Below are 7,843 nucleotides of genomic sequence, written 5' to 3' on the forward strand. Positions count from 1 at the left end.
ATCGTCACCGTGGTCTTATTCTCCAATAAAGAAAATAAATGAGAAATGTTGTCTTAAAATTTGTGCCTTTGTTTTGTTCGTCCCCATCTATCCTCTCTATCCCATTCCTCAATTCCAAATTTGATGTGGTCATACTGGCAACCTCATTTCTTTCTCTGCACTCCCGCAGCGTTGCGAATTCCCTTACCTTCCTATATGCATCTGGAATGGACTCGGCGGGCACGGCGCAGCCTTGACGGATTGTCGCTGGACCAGGGCATCCTGTCAGACGTGAATCCCTGAGCATGGGTGTCACTAGTGTGTCTGGTGGTTGTGTTTATGTCTCCTCTAATGACATCCCTCAGCACGTACAGCGATTACAGTCACTGTTGCGTCACCCGCTGATGCGCTCACGCGCGTGATGCTGTCGCGTCTCTTTTCTTCCTCGTTTGCCTTTGCTCACTCCTCGATCCTGTCTTTTGTTCCCTCTGCTCGTTCCCGCACCCGTACTTTTCATTCTCCATGAACTGTGAATACCGAATACTTGAACCGCACACACACATAACAATAGATATGATATATTTAGATATACTATAAATATATAAATAATATAATATATCCTCTCTTCACACAACCAAACAAATAATATATACAAACTTATAAAGACATAAATAGAGAAGATATAACAAAAAATATATATCGAAACAGATTATTTCTCACCCACAGGTCCAATTCTCAAGGCGTTTTCTTGACAATACAGGCACCAGTTACGTGGCTCAGAAAAGGCATCATATAAGTGTCACCACCCAGTCACCGCGTAGTACCTGAACCCCACTTTAACGTTTCCAAACAGTCCCACGAGTAAATCAACACAAAAATTACAGGCCTTTAATGATACGGGGATATCTATAGGATATTGGATAGAAGTCATCTTATTACTGCGTTACCATTAATATTTACCCATAGGGACACAATCATGAAAAAGATCTGAAATTACTTCCCTTGTAGAATGAATAATACGGATTTTGTGTGCTATCGTGAAACTGAACCATTCTTATTTTCATTAGGTTTTTCAACTTACATCATGGAACAAATACTGCATCACCTTCCAGAAATGTTATTTCTATAAGTAAGCCCAGGATCATACAATATAAATTTTACGACTGGAGCCTCTCTCTCTTAAACAGCGCCACGAAAAGAAGTTGGATGTGCGTTCGTAACACATCTCTGCGACTCTTTTCTACATGAATTCTTATACCTTCCACAAATATGCCGATTTTCTTATATACTCTTCTCCTAATCTATCATACTTACCACTCAACTCACCTTGCCCCCCATGACCTGGATGGCTTTTGGTTAAAAGTCTTATCTAATGTTTTATAGATGCACCTGAGCCTACGATCTTTTATCTCTACTTGATGCATTTTGACCTGTTTAGAAGCCAAGTCATCTTACTTTTAATAAATAGAGCCAGGGGTTTTTGATAAGGTATTGAACTATTGCTATCGCGAGAACTCTCTTATGTATAGTATTAAGGATTCCATGATATTGGCCCAGAGGACATGGATATATAAACCTTATTAAACCGTACGGAAGATGTATTATAATCATGATTAACATTAGAAACCATCCCCTAAGGCATCACGACGGAAGAATCTCTCTTTTATTCTTTAAAAATGTTTAAGAAAACTTCGAATTCAAAAATATTATTTACATAGAGTTAGATGAGGTAAGGAATATATGATCGAGGAGGTTTTGTATGTGTTGAGTAATTGTTATTAAGTTTTTCTGTTTTTTTAGCATATTTAAGTATCATATTATGAAAATGATATGCAAATTATACTCTGTATATGTTGATATTGATTATTCCAAGAGCTGATTGATACCTTCAGATACTCTGAAACCTTAACTTTAAGGATATCTCTGATTTGTCACATATATTTTTGGAGAATATAGAAATAAGAACAAAATTTGGAATAAAACCATAGATAAATTTCTGTATGGTCAAACCAGTCTGATTATGTAAAGGTTTGACAACAGCTCGAATTAAGTGGAAGTCTAAGTTAGAGTCAAAGAAAAGTAAACTACACGATAAAGTACAAAAACAGTGTTGTGTTAATTAGCTTACTAATTAATACTTTAATGTATTTGTCATATTAGAAATAATAGTATTATAAAACGTCTACATTCATTCGTATCTAAATCTGTGATAAGACCTGCCTATTATTCTTAATCACATCTATTCACGCGAGGATAACTCCCTCGTAGGCTCTCTTATTTTGTTTGAGATCGACCATAAATCGTTTTTATAAGCTTAAACAGTTATATGTCTTGTATAAACTAAAAGACATTAATTATTAAAGCGTTTATAGAGTAACTTGTTGTGTTAATTAAGTGTCAGTTCAAACATAATTAAAGCGTACAGAGAAATAATAATGAATGAAGTTCTATACAAAATTTTAGAATGCGCATAATAAGGTGATGTAAGGAATTATGTGTTATATAACTTTGGAAACGCATATTTGTATTTGCAAAATTCTGATAATCTTCTCTTTACAATGCTGTTATTAGAATTTTATACAATAGTAACAGCATACCAATATTGTATTATCAGTTGAACTAACCCAATAATGGAGTGAGTGGAATTGATTGGACATTCGGTATGTAATATTAGATAGGGTACAACAATAAAGATCAACAAAAAAGTATATAGATTAATTTCTAATAAACACAGTATTAATAAATTTGTGGTGTATTAAGAAATTATATTGAACCAGCAAAAATCACTATAGTGATAGGTGGTTAGCTTATGTGGAAATAAGATATTAATAAGTAATTGTTCATTTCGTATGGTGCTAAGAGAAGATCATTTCGGCTCAACATAAGCTAATGTTATGCGCATATTAATAGTGTACGCCCGTCTAAAATTTTCTTGATTCGCTAGATTATGATCATTGAACGAGTGTGCTTATTACCGGTTTCTAAAATTTACAAGATAAATATATTGTCATGCATTGCAATAGTTGGATGTGCAGGTATCTTAAAATTAGTTTTTCAAATTGGTGATTTGTCGCAGGTAATATGCTCTGTTGGATAGTGTGAATTCTATAGTATCATTTTTGGTAATAATCATCACTTTAACTTTGAGACAGGTCAGGAGAGGGAGTCTTATTTTTTGTTGTCGTGTGGGTCTGTGGGGTAAAGGTAATTTATGGGCGTATGGACAACTAAATGGGAAAGGTATGGGGAGGCGAGTGTTAGGGTTTAGGATATTGGAGGCATGGTATGAGGAGCGGTAGTGGGTGAGGGGGAGATTGTGGTGTATGGTAATAAATAAAATGGGAGGCTGGGTTACTGAGGAGGGGGGAGTGACACACTGAGGGTGGTGCTATTTTCAATGAACCGAATGTCAGGTAGTATGACAATGTATAGGCCACATTAAGCTTAATCGTCGAATCATATCGCGGATCGGAAGATTTCCGTTGCTTGGATGGCACGCATGAATGGTGAGACAAGTGCTGCTTCTTATAGACTGGTTTCTTAACACTTGTGTCTTCGTTCAAGTTAGCGTTCTTGGTACACCCTGTCAACGTAACCAATTTCCCAAGGAAATGCAAAGGGTCTTTTGTTTCAGAGTTGAGTGCGGGCGTCGTGTTTCAGTAATTGGTGGGTATTGTAATGTAAGTGGCTTGCCTGATGGACCGCCAATTAGATGCCAGTATCAAGGGCCTGAAGAGGTATTAGATAAGGTATACACAAGTTTTAAATTATTTACAATGTAAGTAATTAACTTATGTCACTAATAGTAAAATATGAACTGTTGGTGAATTACATGGGTAGGACGGGGTGGTGTGGGTCATGTGGTGTGTGCGATGGCCACTTTTTTGTATACATATATTGGCAATTTAGTTGTGGGGGTTGCTCGGTTAGGTTGTTCAGATACGTATGACGTGGTTGCACATGTACTGGAGTTTGTGCAGAGTGCAGTATGGGGTTCTGATCGCTACATTCTGCTTTTCGGTGTTGTAATCCCACTCATCTTTTGCCCCCCCTGTCCTGTCCTGTCTTCGAGCTTTACTTAATCCACACCAGAAAATGATTACAAGATGAAATGCACCACAATACATGAGTAGATCAGTGATAGTTATGATGACAAGATGTCAATGTATGGAAGATAATATAGAGTAATATTGCGAATGAGTTGAAGTACAGGTAGTTGGAGACGGTAGAAAGGCATTTTGAGGAGATGGTCGGGGTAGAGAAGTGGGTAAACTGTTAAATAAGTTAATATGTAATATGGTAAACATTAATCGACGTTATATTATATGTATACTTTAGATTCATATGAAAAATACATGTTGCTTTTAACCTGTTTATCAGATAGTCATGATGTGATTTACTGATGTTTTATGAGAATAGTCTGGATATGTGAACTATCTTATATCTTTGTATTAGCTATTATTTTATGGAAAAACACAGATCAGCTAAGCAAAAATGTTAGAAAGTTTGAGTAAATAACGATAAGCGGTTTAATAATAATTTAATAGAAGGAAGTGTATAATTCATATTCATGTTTATATTCATTTCTTCATTCTTTATTTACTATGTGACATCGATAGCTCTTTCCCTTATTATATTGATATATGAGAAAATTAAGGATAGACAAAAATAATAAGGAGGTGAAATTAAGAGCAGTAATTACAGTGTGATGACTGAAGATGTCTAAAAGAGGTAAAATATATAAGAACTTAATATCATGGAGTATATAATATAGAATATGTAATGAAGGAGAGATGTGAGTTCATATAGGTTTATATTTAATCTATATTGATAGAGAGGAATATATGTATATATATAGATGAATAGGGAAAGAAAGTGAGATGGAGTGATAGAGGTGTATGTGGTGGTAGTTGTCAGTGTTCGGCTTCGTTTAGGATGAAAGTGCGTGTGTGAGTGCATATCTGACTACGATCGTTGGATTATTATAGATTCCCAGAGAGATGATTGTAATGCACTCGATCATGATACTAATTGAAGTGAGAGATAACATCGTGTTGTAATCATGATATATATAATATCATACCTGCCATTCGTGAGATTTAGAGAAGGGTAAAGAAAAATATAATTAAACATCATGTATAATTCCTTTTATTTATATATATATACAATTCCTTATATTTCGCTATATATTCTCATAGAGTTATCATGTATCATGTTGCATGTATATAGTTATTTCGATAAATGTATTAGTTACTCTACTGCTCATATTCACTTTCTTTATATATCTATAGTTTCACATTCTACTGTGTAATGTGGTGAAGAATATCATTGATCTCTGTATTATATCCGTATTCAGTCTTTGCGGCGCCTAATCAGTGTATGAGTCTGCATCACTACCCCCCCGACAGGAGGCACACGAGTGAGACCTTCAACAGGAACTGAATCACCCCAGTACATCAGTTTAAATGACAAGATAAGATAAGCATCTACAAGCCCATCATGTCAAACATTGTATACTGACCTATAAACTATACTGTTGCTGATAATGTTCGGTTGGTGTAGACGACGGACTCAGCTTAATGCCAGCATGACACAGAGAGGGCTTGTAGACTATGAGGTGACCAGCAGCTCTGAATCACTGGCTTGGCAGAGTAGAGAAACTCTCGTCTCATGTGGAGCAGCAAGCATACCTAGTTCATAAGAAATACGGTAACACCGAAGTAGACGATTCTAAAGATTTTATATAGACCTCATATGACTGGTCGTAAAAATATCGCTTTGATCTGACCCATGAGTTTGATGAGACTGATATACTGTATGCAGACATACAAATATGTAACTAATAGATCCATGAACACGCTGTTCGGGATCTCCCAGGGTTATGGCAAAGTATTCAATGGCGGACAGATGTAATCGAAGTTTGAGTATCCATACTCGCATCAATATTAAAATTTTAAACCTATATGCCATGTTAAATTTACATATAAAATAAAAAAAAATGTGTCTACATTCAGATTAGAGATGTTTTCTTCAATTTGGTGTAAGAATCTGTGCAGGACTTCTTCTTGCTCTAAGCTACAAGCTGTAAGCTTACACATACTGTTATTTTTAGACAAAACTAATTTACTGAACAGTCCTCGTGGTAAATATGTTGGCTTGGCATGCCTTCCAGAACTGGACAAAAGGATGAATGCATTGACCATTTAAAACATGCCACATTTTGTAGTTGTTGAAGGAATATTTTTTACTTTTTGTTACTTTTGACAGAGCTTGTCTAGTTGTTTGGCCCCTCTTTCAGATTGTGCTCACATACTCTAAAGTAAGATGGAAAATGAACAGATTTTCCCCAAAAAAAATTCCTTTAAATCTTTTCATCTCTTGAGGTACATTTAAGTTCATGGATGTATTTTGAAATGGGCACAAATCATAGACCCTGAACAGTGTTAATAATGATAAAAATAAAACCTACCTGTGCTTTTTGCAGAAGGGATCCACAGCACCGCGCCGTATGTCTGTTAGTGCCTAATGATGTCAGGTTGTACAATGTCCCTGCGCAGCACTTCATCTGGTGGTTTTTAATGTCGTATGCTCGAACTCCACAACAGTGCATGTTTTCTTTGGGATGTCTGTAGAAACACAGTTTGTAGTTAATATTAGATGAGGTGAGTGAGATAAAACTAGGCTATTACTATACTCTAAGGACAGAGAATTTTATATTCAAAAGAGGGTGAGAATATGCTTTCTGTGGTCATTAAGTACACTATATTATAAATTAGATTTTAATATAACTTCTTAAACAAGCGTGTCTACACACACTTGTGGTGAAAACAGCACGTCACCAGCGTACCTCTTTGTCAGCATCTACACAGGATGTGTTAAGCCACAGTACTGCTACAATTACAATAGTTAGGAAAATACAGTGTGCTATTATGTGGATAATGTGTAGATACTTGTACTGGTTAAAACAGAGGAATAACTGTTCGGAAACCAAGCTGAGATGCTTCTTGGTGTTATTCTTGGCAAAAGAACTGTAAAACAAGTTGATACACAACAGCCCAATACTACGTTATCATGTTGATCTGCTCCATTAAGAAACACTTGCCAACTTAGATCTAGCAGACACAGATAAAGCGTATGTCTGAATCTCTTGCCAATATTCCCTCTCCCTCTAGCTCTGGTGTGCTCACCACCAAATCCTCAGAAAAATATCAAGGTTTTTAGCTAAATTTCAGTAATAAATCTGCTGTTTATTATGATATTGATGTGAGTAGCCGATATTCAACCAGCTTAAACAAAACTAACCATAAAACCAAAAATGTGACCTAAGGGTTAAAAGCTCAAAGAGCTGCTGAGTTGAGTGATAATTCTCTCTGGAACTACTACTTTCTTATTTGATTGTTTTTAAATATGTGTTAATGCAGCTTCATTCAGAATGCCAGAGTAAATCATACTGTAACTCTTAAATGTCAGAGCCCCGTTAAAATATTTTAATAACATATTATATTGTCTACCCCTAGAAGATGAAGAGGCATAACAGTAAAAGGGTAATCCCATGCACATAAGATACAGACAGATTTTAAGCAGCAGCAATCCGAGACCCATGTAACAGTGAAGTCGCTCTGTGTGTTTTACACATTGGCAGGCAAAGACAGGAGGTAAAGGGTGAGCGGAGTTGCTGGAATGCTGGCCTGTCTAGAGACTGTCTGAAAGCAGCTACAGAGAATTTTCCCCGGCACTCCTGTCTAAGTTTATCTGTATTCTCACGCCCTAAGAGACACAAAAATGTACTGTTTTCCACTTGGCTGAATATGAGGGGGAAAAAAGCACAGTCCCAGACACCGCGACATACCAGGCTGTTTACAAA

Source organism: Morone saxatilis, unplaced genomic scaffold (assembly GCF_004916995.1).
Source record: "Morone saxatilis isolate NCDOM2014 unplaced genomic scaffold, NCSU_SB_2.0 Contig8, whole genome shotgun sequence".
NCBI classification, from domain to species: Eukaryota; Metazoa; Chordata; class Actinopteri; family Moronidae; genus Morone; species Morone saxatilis.